This window comes from Zingiber officinale, chromosome 10B, assembly GCF_018446385.1.
Source record: "Zingiber officinale cultivar Zhangliang chromosome 10B, Zo_v1.1, whole genome shotgun sequence".
Classification (NCBI taxonomy): domain Eukaryota; kingdom Viridiplantae; phylum Streptophyta; class Magnoliopsida; order Zingiberales; family Zingiberaceae; genus Zingiber; species Zingiber officinale.
The window spans coordinates 4,310,928-4,323,006 of record NC_056005.1 but is presented as its reverse complement, the minus strand read 5'-3'; positions in this window follow the sequence as shown (position 1 = coordinate 4,323,006).

Genomic DNA, 12,079 nt, shown 5'->3' with positions numbered 1-12,079 from the left:
ACCCTCTAGCTTTGTTTGTTTTGTTTACCTCTTTCGGCGATGATTCCGGTGAAGAGCGACCTCGCTCTGATACCACTTGTTAGGACCGAATAGTAGCTAGAGGGGGGGGTGAATAGCTCGGTGCGATTTTCGTGCTTGACGTTGCTTGTTTCTTTGAAGATGTGCAGCGGAAATACAAGAAACAAAAACATACAACGCTAACACTTGGGATTTTACTTGGTATCCACCTCACAAGAGGTGACTAGTCCAAGGATCCACACACACACACACACCTCCACTAATAAACACTCCTTTTCGGTAACTACCGAAGGCGGAGAAGCCCTACAAGTTCACACTACAAGAAGAAAGGGAAAGGATACACAAATACAAGCAAAAGCTTACAATGAGTATAGAAACCCTAACTCTAGCTTTCTTCTTCAGCTGTAGATCCGCCTCTTGACTTGGAAAACCTCCAAGAACCTTCAAGAACTGGCGATCTGATCTTTGTGGAGAAGCTATGGAAGCGCTGAAGTGATCTGAGATGAATCAGTGAAGTTCTGCTGAAGGAAACGCTCGCCTGCAGCTAAATACGACGCCAACGGTCGGATTCTGATCGATTGGATTGCTCCCAATCGATCGGGGAGGCTTTGGATCGATCCACTGATCGATCCAGAGTGCCTCTGTGCTCTGGGAATTTGCCTGGATCGATCAACGGATCGATCCAAGGCTTATCACGACAAAATGCGCCACCCCAATTGATCCACTGATCGATTGGGGTCTCTGGATCGATCCACTGATCGATCCAGAGGCGTTCTGTGCGCTCTGCGACTTGCCCACTCGAGGCTTGTCGTAGGGACCTTCTCAATCGATCGACCGATCGATTGGGCATCAGCCAATCGATCGGCTGATCGATTAGGCATCAGCCAATCGATCGGCTGATCGATCCAGACTTGGTTTTTGCCCAAAACCAAGTCCCAAGCCCCCAAACCAACATCCGGTCAATCCATGACCTGTTGGTTCATCATGCCTAGCATCCAGTCACCCTTGACCTGCTAGGACTCCCTCACCAAGTGTCCGGTCAAGCCCTTTGACCCACTTGGACTTTTCCTCATCGTGCTAAGTATCTGGTCAATCCCTTTAACCTACTTGGACTTTCACCAGATGTCTGGTCAACCTTGACCCATATGGATTTCCCCGTGCCTGGCTTCACTCACCAGGACTTCCCTTTGCCTAGTTTCACTCACTAGGACTTCTCTTCTGTCTGGCTTTACTCACCAGGTCTTTCACCTAGCTTCACTCACTAGGATTTCTATTCTGCCTGGCTTCACTCACCAGGTCTTTCACCTAGCTTCACTCACTAGGATTTCTATTCTGCCTGGCTTCACTCACCAGGTCTTTCACCTAGCTTCACTTACTAGGATTTTCTTCTACCTGGCTTCACTCACCAGGACTCTCACCTAGCTTCACTCACTAGGATTTTCTTCTGCCTAGCTTCACTCACTAGGTATTTCACCTAGCTTCACTCACCAGGATTTTCCTTCTGCCTAGCTTCCCAGTTAGGACTTCCCAGTCAAGTATCTGGTCAACCTTGACCTACTTGACTCTTCTTCAACCAACCTGATCAGACCCTGATCAGAGGAGAATTGCACCAACAATCTCTCCACATGAACAACTGCACCTGCATTGTTCATGTGTCGTCTGCATGTATAGGCAAACATCGAAACCATAACCAAGACTCAAGCTTGGTCAATCAGGTCAACCTTGACCTAAGGGATATTGCTCCAACACATACTTGATTATGTCCCTATTTTCTAATTAGTGACAGATCAGATGCAGTCCATTAAGGATATTCTTGATCCTTACGTAAAGTTGACTCGCCGTTTCTCAGTCCTGTATTTTAATGTTAAATAAATTATTTAACAAAAAGTCTCATTTTATTACCTTAGCATTGCTTGTGCCTTTGTACAACTCGATCAGCTTGTCCCAGAGTTCTTTCACATTCTCGAACTGTTCGATCAGGTTGAGTTCTTTCTTGGTCAGTCATCATTGAAGAGTGTTTAATGCATTTGAATCAACTTGGGTATTTTTCTTCATTTTTAGGTTCCAGTTCTCTAAGTCAAGTGGTTGTTTTGTAATATCATCTACTGGCTCCTTGTATCCTCATCAGATGGAAAATCATTGGTCGATGTATGTCTTCAGGTATACTTGCATTCTTTTCTTCTAGTAAGGGAAATCATTTCCGCTGAAGAGTGAAGGGCGAGTAGTGTTGTAGCCTTCACTTTGGTCCATTAGTTCTAAAACAGACAACGCTCAAGAAGGTTTACAAGACTCTATCTTTAGGTAAATAGTGTAGGAAGAAAGATAAAAAAAGATGAAAAGAAAGCTTGAGTCGTGTTGCACCAATTTCAAGCAGTGAAAAATCACAAACGAAAACAGATTATCAAAAGGGGTGATTACACCAATTCTAACTCAAATCGAAAAGCTCAAAATCGAATAAGGTGAAAAACAATTATAGGAACCCCCTGCTTGATTGGTGGTTGCACCAATTTAGAGCAGATCTAGCTCTTATACTAATTGTAGGATCGATGTGCACATGAGAGGGGGTTGGTGAATCATGTCACTTTAAAAACTCGTTCTTTTTCAGACTTATAAAAAACAATTGTGCAAAGGAAAGAAGATACAAACAAAAAGAGAAAAAAAAGCATAACATAAGTGGTTTTTACTTGGTTTGGAGCCTTCAATGACTCTTACTTTAAGACTTAAGTCCTTTGGACCTTTCCGACGGATAATTAACTAATCAATCACAATTTAGTACAAGGAGAAGAAAGAGGAAGTGTAACAAACCTACATTTCCTTATGCAAAAAATAATTATCTGTAAATTAAAAATTACCCAACCAAAGATGGAGAAATGAGTAGCTCGGATATTGGAATTGGTCCGTCTGCCGTAGCAGTGTTGTAGCACAGTAGTATGAGGTTGGAGCAGCTAAATGGTCGAGGAAGCATGTAAATGACTTGTAGAAATTGATGATTATGACTGTTGGTCGAAACTCCTTTTATAGACATTTCAGGGTGCCTAGACTAAGATTTATCCGTTCTTGCTTTGACACTGAGTTATTCATCTCCGAGCACCTAGACCATCCCTGGGGGCTTGGAATGTTGACGTGGCTACACCTCGATGAAGCTCTATCCAATAGCCTCTATCTGTTGGAACCCCAAATTGTTTTGATATGATCAAACAAATTAAGTTAGGTCCTGTGGTGTTTTGACCCTGTGTCTAAGTGTGAAGGGCTATTCAACCCCTTCCCTCTTGCCGACCTCCAACGGTCCCCAACACTATCCACTCTTGGGCGCCTGGACCATCCCCGAGCACCTAGAAGTTGACATGTGCCAGTTAATTAGAGTGCGCCAAATCATCTGCATGAGTGGTTGGGTTCAGGCCAATCTAGGTGCTTGGACCCACTTGGGGTGTCAGACCCCTCTTGAGAGCCTGAAAGCCCTTTTTCCAGCTTTCAATTTCCTATACCACAGAGTTAGTACAATAAGCATAATATAAAAACAATAAATATTTTGACAGTCTCGTAATTGTCCGATCCTAACTTTGGATTTTGCTGAAAACTCTAGGTTGAAACGATGCTTACTATTTCCTCAACCGAGAATGCGTCCTCACTGGGTCTCTCTCCTTTAGTGCATACCTTACTTACCATTTGCCGACTTACTTGACTCTTGACCCACCAAGTCTTCCTGCTAGATGCTCTATCTGGACTTCAACCAATTGTCAGTGTAGGATCGATGCATGTAAAAGGGCTAAATCATGTGGTTTTAAAGGCACTTAATCTTTTTCGAAACTTAAAAGAAAGTGTGCAGTGAAAAATTAAACTAAGAAAGAGGAAGCTATGAGAAAGTGAATACAAGTATTTTTACTTGATTCTGAGCCTTCAGTGACTCATACTCCAAGACTCAGGTCACTTAGACTTATCGATGGACAATCCACTAAAATCCCTTACTGGTAAACTCATAGTAGAGTAATCGACTACATAGAATAATATGAGGAAATTGTAACACTCTACACTTTCCTTAACAATAAAACAAATATCTATAACTTAAAGTTTTACCAACACAAAGATGTAGAATTTGAAGCATCCGTGTGTTGGTGTTGGAAGCAGTCTTTTGGTGTTGGCGGAGTCTTCTCGAAGTAGCACACGCAAGAGTACGAAAGTTAGAGCAAAAGATGTTCTGAGGCTGTTGTTCGAAGCTTTTTTTATAGCCAACTCTGGACACATGAACCACCCCTAGGTGCCTGGACCGCTGATGTGATCGTACCTCGGTGAAGCTCTATCTGTGAAAAATCTATCCAACTCTGGGCGCTCGGACCAGTCCGAGTGCATAGACTGTAACCTATTGGTCAATCAGCGTGTGCCACCTTAGCTCAGTTAGCTGCCCATTTGGCCCCTGCCCGAGCGCTTGGACCATCTCCGGGCTCCCGGACCTCTGGGTGCTTAGACTATGTCCAGGCACTTGGAGCTTTTTTTTAAGCTATATGATTTTCCTGTATCATAAGATTAGCACAATAATATATAACCTATAAAATAAATTTAGCACAATATATTGAGACCTTGATGCCCGGTGATGCGGATAGTGTTGGGGGCAGAGAGGGAATAAGGAGGAAAAGAAAGGGCAATTTGGTCTTTTGGGAGGTTAAGGGTTTGTATTAAATAGCAGGCACGGTTCAACAGGGAGAGGAGTTTTTTTCGGGCGCTGGCTTTCTCCGCCGCTAGCCAAGGAGAAGCTTGGGCGCCCTTCGCCGCCATCCTCGAGCATCGGTGGCTGTTCATAGTCCCCCTTCTTCCTCCTCCTCTCCTGCTGCTCACCGACTCCATCGCCGATCGCCACTGTCTTCGCCGTCTCTATCACAGCGTGCATAGCCCGCCGCTGGTAGCTTCCTCACGAGCTGCGTCGCCGCTTCATGCACGCAGCCGCTCCGGGCGTCGCCTTCCTTCTCCTCTCCCTCCGGCCGCAAGCACCTCCTCTTCTCCTCCTCGTGGTGCCGCCACCGGACGGGCACGACGCCGCCTCTCGCGGCTATCGCCGCCTCCGACGGCCGGCGCTGCCTCCAACGGCCGGCGCCGCCTCCTGCGGCCTTCGCCTCCTCCTACGGTCGTCGCCGCCTCCTTTCCCGGCCGCTGCCACCTTCTCTCGCAGCCACTGCCGCTGCCTCCAGCAGGCGCTACTACCTCCGGCGGGTGCTGCCGCCCCCGGCGGCCATCACCGCTGCCTCACGCCGCCTCTGGCGGCTACGGATGCCACTGCCGAGGCCCCCAGCGGACAGCGACATTTCTTCCAGCAGCGCCACAGTGCCTCCGGCGGACAGCGCCTCCGGCGTCCAGCGCCGTCACCTCCGGCAGCCCGATGTGGATCCGGCCATCGTGCTGTTGTATTTCATTCTTCGTACCATTATTATGCTTGTGAGTCATTCGATTATCCCGCTTATGCGTGTGTGCCGGCCTGTGAGCCACTGTATTGTTCCGGGCCACTATGGCTCGATTAGTGACACGACTAGCTCATCCATCCTTAGGGCCCCCAGGCGTGGTAAGTTCTGCTTGGTATCTGTTCATTTTATTGCCATATTATTATGCGGTTACTTATATGTCTGGATTCGCCTCGAGCACCGAGGTACCGAGACCGGGAACCCGATTGGATACGTCTGATCTGAGGGGAGGACCGGCGATCTGGTCAACGCGAGACAACTCACCACCGGGTCATGAGGATGCGGTCAACCCTCCGGACACGACATTCCGGCATTCGTCTTCTCGGCTTCGGAAGGATCAAATTGGTGCCGTAACGCGGGAGGCCTGATCCGAGCGTGAAGATGGACGATCTTGGGAGAGTTCGCTATCCTCATGTCCTAGGTCGGTCTTTCCGTTATCACATCTCTCGGTTAGTTATGTGATTTGTAGTAGTTCTTGAGCCAAGGCCCCGAGCCGTTCGGTAGGAGGTTTATATCGAGCCAGAGTGCTTGAAGATGAAGGCCCCGTGCCGTTCGGTAGGAGGTTTATATCCGAGCCAAGGGCTCGAGGCAAGGCCCAGGCCGCTCGGCGGAGGTTTATATCGAGCCAAGGGCTCGAGGCCCCAGCCGCTTCGACAGGAGGTTTATATCCGAGCCATGGGCTCGAAGGGCGAAGCCCCGAGCCGCTTCGGTAGGAGGTTTATATCGAGCCATGGGCTCAAGACGAAAGGCCCCGAGCGTTCGGTGGAGGTTTATATCCCACCCATGCTCGAAGACCCCGAGCCGTTCCCTAGGAGGATTATATGACAGTCGCACTGGGCTCGATGGCGAACCCCGAGCTGTTCGTAGGAGGATTATATCGAGTGAGAGCGCACTCGGGCTCGATGGCGAACCCCGAGTAGGTAGGGAGGATTATATCTGAGCCGGGGCTCGATGAAGACCCGAGCCGCTCGACCGGAGAATTATATCTGAGCGGGGCTCGATGGCGAACCCCGAGGCCCTTCGGTAGGAGGATTATATACGAGTCTGAGGCCGTACGGGCTCGACCGGGCGAGCAACCGGGAGGAGGATTATATCGAGCCAGTGCTATGGGCTCGATGGAACCCCGGCCGAGCGGGGAGGATTATAGCCCTTAAGACCCCAGGAGGATTATATACGCTGGGGCTCGATGGCGAACCCCGAGGCCGCAGGGAGGATTATATCGAGCGTGGCTCGATGGCGAACCGCCGTCAGCGGTAGGAGGATTATATCTGAGCGAGGGGCTCTGATGGCGAGACCCCGAGCCGTGCAGCGGGAGGAGGATTATATATGAGCCGTGGCAGACTCGATGGCGCCCGAGCGGAGGATTATATACTGAGCAGGGGCTCGATGGCGAACCCGGCGATCGTCCGGAGGATTATATTCAGCGATCATCATCGGTTTGGACGAAATGGCGGACGACATCATATCTATATCCCGCTCGGGGTTGGCGGCCTTCATCGGTCACGGACATTCATGATCATCTATCTCCCCGCTCGGGTCGAGCGATCGTTGCGGCCAGGTATCTATCCATCCGATCGACATCATTTCGGTCGCACGCGCGGTATCGTCCGCCCGGCAGTTATCCGACCGATCGACATCATTCCAGTCGCACGCGCGGTATCGTCCGCCCGGCAGTTATCCATCCGATCGACATCATTCCGGTCGCATGCGCAGTATCGTCCGCCCGGCAGTTATCCGACCGATCGACATAATTCCGGTCGCACACGCGGTATCGTCCGCCCGGCATTTATCCGCCCGATCGGCGTCATTTCGATCGCTCGCACGACAGCGTTCGTCTAGCATCTATCCATCCGATCGACTGCACTTTGATCATCCGGTCGGTATCTTCATGGTCGCGTACTAGGCATCGCTCGTCCGCTCGGTCTACCTGTTGTCCAGCGTGTTGTTCGGTCTGCTATGCTTGCACTCGTCATGCGCTTGTTGTTTTGTCGCTCATTTGATGTTTTGTCGTTCGCTCGGCCTCGGGCCGATTATCGACTTGATCCACTCGGCTTGATTACTATCTCATTCGACACCACTATTATAGCGACCGCTCGAGCGACATTATATTATTGGTTCAGCGATTTGGCTTTGACATCGAGAGTGGTTCAATTCTCTGCATTAGACTGTCCAGTCAGTCGGACTCACGCCTCCTTCGACTAGACTTGAAGGGGAGGCTTGTGATGCGGATAGTGTTGGGGGTAGATAGGGAATAAGGAGGAAAAGAAAGGGCAATTTGGTCTTTTGGGAGGTTAAGGGTTTGTATTGAAAAAGCAGGCACGGTTCAACAGGGAGAGGAGTTTTTTTCGGGCGCTGGCTTTCTCCGCCGCCAGCCAAGGAGAAGCTTGGGCGCCCTTCGCCGCCATCCTCGAGCATCGGTGGCTGTTCATAGTCCCCCTTCTTCCTCCTCCTCTCCTGCTGCTCACCGACTCCATCGCCGATCGCCACTGTCTTCGCCGTCTCTATCACAGCGTGCATAGCCCGCCGCTGGTAGCTTCCTCACGAGCTACGCCGCTGCTTCACGCACGCAGCCGCTCCGGGCGTCGCCTTCCTTCTCCTCTCCCTCCGGCCGCAAGCACCTCCTCTTCTCCTCCTCGTGGTGCCGCCACCGGACGGGCACGACGCCGCCTCTCGCGGCTATCGCCGCCTCCGGCGGCCGGCGCCTCCAACGGCCGGTGCCGCCTCCTGCGGCCTTCGCCTCCTCCTACGGTCGTCGCCGCCTCCTTTCCCGGCCGCTGCCACCTTCTCTCGCAGTCACTGCCGCTGCCTCCAGCAGGCGCTACTACCTCCGGCGGGTGCTGCCGCCCCCGGCGGCCATCACCGCTGCCTCACGCCGCCTCTGGCGGCTACGGATGCCACTGCCGAAGTCCCCAGCGGACAGCGACATTTCTTCCAGCAGCGCCACAGTGCCTCCGGCGTCCAGCGCCGTCACCTCCGGCAGCCCGATGTGGATCCGGCCATCGTGCTATTGTATTTCATTCTTCGTACCATTATTATGCTTGTGAGTCATTCGTATTATCCGGCTTGCGTGCCGTGTGCCGGCCTGTGAGCCGCTGTATTGTTCCGGGCCACTATGGCTCGATTAGTGACACGACTAGCTCATCCATCCTTCCGAGGGCGCCCCCTGGACCAGGGTAAGTTCTCGTACTTGGTATCTGTTCATTTTATTGCCATATTATTATGCGGTTACTATATGTCTGTGGGATTCGCCTCGAGCACCGAGTACCGGAGAGGGAACCGGTCGAATCTGGATACTGACAATTGGCCGAGGAGGACTTCGACGATCCGTCGTCGAGGACAGCTCACCACCGGGTCATGAGGATGCGGTCAACCCTCCGAGACCACGACATTCGGCGAGGTTCGCTTCTCGGCTTCGAGAGGGATCAAATTGGCGCCGTGCAGCGGAACCCGTTGATCCGGAGCGTGAAGATGGGCGGGGAGAGTTCTATCCTCATGTCCTAGGTCCTTCCGTTATACATTCTCGGTTAGTTATGTGATTTGTAGTAGTTCTTGAGCCAAGGCCCAGGCGTTCGGCCGGAGGTTTATATCCGAGCCACGGCTTGAGATGAAGGCCAGCCGCGTTGGTAGGAGGTTTATATCCGAGCCAAGGGCTCGAAGGCGAAAGGCCCCAGCCGGTTGGTAGGAGGTTTATATCGAGCCAGGGCTCAAGACGAGCCCCCGAGTCGGGGAGGTTTATATCCGAGCCATGGGCTCAAGAAGGCGAGGTTCCCCGAGGTTTATATCCGAGCCATGGGCTCGAGGCGAAGGCCCCGAGCCGTTCGGTGGCGGTTTATATCCGACCCACAGGCTCGAGAGGAAGACCCCGAGCGTGTGGAGGATTATATGCGAGCCGTGCGCGCACGGGCTCGATGGGAGACCGAGCCGGTCGGTAGGGAGGATTATATCTGAGCCGTGAGTGCTCACGGGCTCGATGGCGAGCGAGACCCTGGCAGCTGGAGGATTATATCTGAGCCGGGGCTCGATGGCGAACCCCGAGCCGCTTCGTGGAGAATTATATCTGAGCCGAGGGGCTCGATGGCGAACCCCGAGCCGTTCGGTAGGAGGATTATATCGAGCGTGTCGCCTCTGGGCTCGATGGCGACCGAGCCGAGCAACCGGGAGGATTATATACGAGCCCGTAGCTGCTATGGGCTCGAAGACCCCGAGCCGAGCAGCCGGGAGGATTATATACTGAGCCGAGGGGCTCGATGGAACCCCGAGCCGCTCGGGGAGGATTATATCTGAGCCGGGGCTCGATGGCGACCCGAGCCGGTAGGAGGATTATATACGAGCCGGGGCTCGATGGCGAACCCCGAGCCTTCCGGGAGGATTATATACGAGCTCTGAGCCGCTCACGGGCTCGATGATGGCGAACCCCGAGCCGAGGCAAATGGGAGGATTATATCTGAGCCAGGGCTCGATGGGAACCCCGTTCGTAGGGAGGATTATATGAGCCGTCGCTACGGGCTCGATGGAACCCCAGCCGGCAGGGAGGATTATATCTGAGCCGGGGCTCGATGGCGACCCCAGGCCAATCGTCCGGAGGATTATATTCAGCGATCATCATCGGTTTCGGACGATTCGGACGACATCATATGTCTATATCCCCCGTTCGGGGTTGAGCGGCCTTCACTGGTCACGGACCAGATTCATGATCATCTATCTCCCCCGTTCGGGGTCGAGCAGTCGTTGCGGCCAGGTATCTATCCATCCGATCGACATCATTCCAGTCGCACGCGCGGTATCGTCCGCCCGGCAGTTATCCATCCGATCGACATCATTCCGGTCGCACGCGCGGTATCGTCCGCCCGGCAGTTATCCGACCGATCGACATCATTCCGGTCGCACGCGCGGTATCGTCCGCCCGGCATTTATCCGACCGATCGACATCATTCCGGTCGCACGCGCGGCATCGTCCGCCCGGCAGTTATCCGACCGATCGACATCATTCCGGTCGCACACGCGGTATCGTCCGCCCGGCATTTATCCGACCGATCGGCGTCATTTCGATCGCTCGCACGACAGCGTTCGTCTAGCATCTATCCATCCGATCGACTGCACTTCGATCATCCGGACGGTATCTTCATGGTCGCATACTAGGCATCGCTCGTCCGCTCGGTCTACCTGTTGTCCAGCGTGTTGTTCGGTCTGCTATGCTTGCACTCGTCATGCGCTTGTTGTTTTGTCGCTCATTTGATGTTTTGTCGTTCGCTCGGCCTCGGGCCGATTATCGACTTGATCCACTCGGCTTGATTACTATCTCATTCGACACCACTATTATAGCGACCGCTCGAGCGACCTTATATTATTGGTTCAGCGATTTGGCTTTGACATCGAGAGTGGTTCAATTCTCTGCATTAGACTGTCCAGTCAGTCGGACTCACGCCTCCTTCGACTAGACTTGAAGGGGAGGCTTGTGATGCGGATAGTGTTGGGGGTAGATAGGGAATAAGGAGGAAAAGAAAGGGCAATTTGGTCTTTTGGGAGGTTAAGGGTTTGTATTGAAAAAGCAGGCACGGTTCAACAGGGAGAGGAGTTTTTTTCGGGCGCTGGCTTTCTCCGCCGCCAGCCAAGGAGAAGCTTGGGCGCCCTTCGCCGCCATCCTCGAGCATCGGTGGCTGTTCATAGTCCCCCTTCTTCCTCCTCCTCTCCTGCTGCTCACCGACTCCATCGCCGATCGCCACTGTCTTCGCCGTCTCTATCACAGCGTGCATAGCCCGCCGCTGGTAGCTTCCTCATGAGCTACGCCGCTGCTTCACGCACGCAGCCGCTCCGGGCGTCGCCTTCCTTCTCCTCTCCCTCCGGCCGCAAGCACCTCCTCTTCTCCTCCTCGTGGTGCCGCCACCGGACGGGCACGACGCCGCCTCTCGCGGCTATCGCCGCCTCCGGCGGCCGACGCCTCCAACGGCCGGCGCCGCCTCTTGCGGCCTTCGCCTCCTCCTACGGTCGTCGCCGCCTCCTTTCCCTGCCGCTGCCACCTTCTCTCGCAGTCACTGCCGCTGCCTCCAGCAGGCGCTACTACCTCCGGTGGGTGCTGCCGCCCCCGGCGGCCATCACCGCTGCCTCACGCCGCCTCTGGCGGCTACGGATGCCACTGCCGAAGTCCCCAGCGGACAGAGACATTTCTTCCAGCAGCGCCACAGTGCCTCCGGCGTCCAGCGCCGTCACCTCCGGCAGCCCGATGTGGATCCGGCCATCGTGCTGTTGTATTTCATTCTTCGTACTATTATTATGCTTGTGAGTCATTCGTATTATCCGGCTTGCGTGCCGTGTGCCGGCCTGTGAGCCGCTGTATTGTTCCGGGCCACTATGGCTCGATTAGTGACACGACTAGCTCATCCATCCTTCCGAGGGCGCCCCCTGGACCAGGGTAAGTTCTCGTACTTGGTATCTGTTCATTTTATTGCCATATTATTATGCGGTTACTTATATGTCTGTGGGATTCGCCTCGAGCACCGAGATACGAGAGGGGAACCGTCGGATCTGATCTGATTGGGAGGAGGACTTCGGCGATCCGGTCAACGTCGAGGCGACTCACCACGGGTCATGAGGATGCGGTCAACCCTCCGAACCGA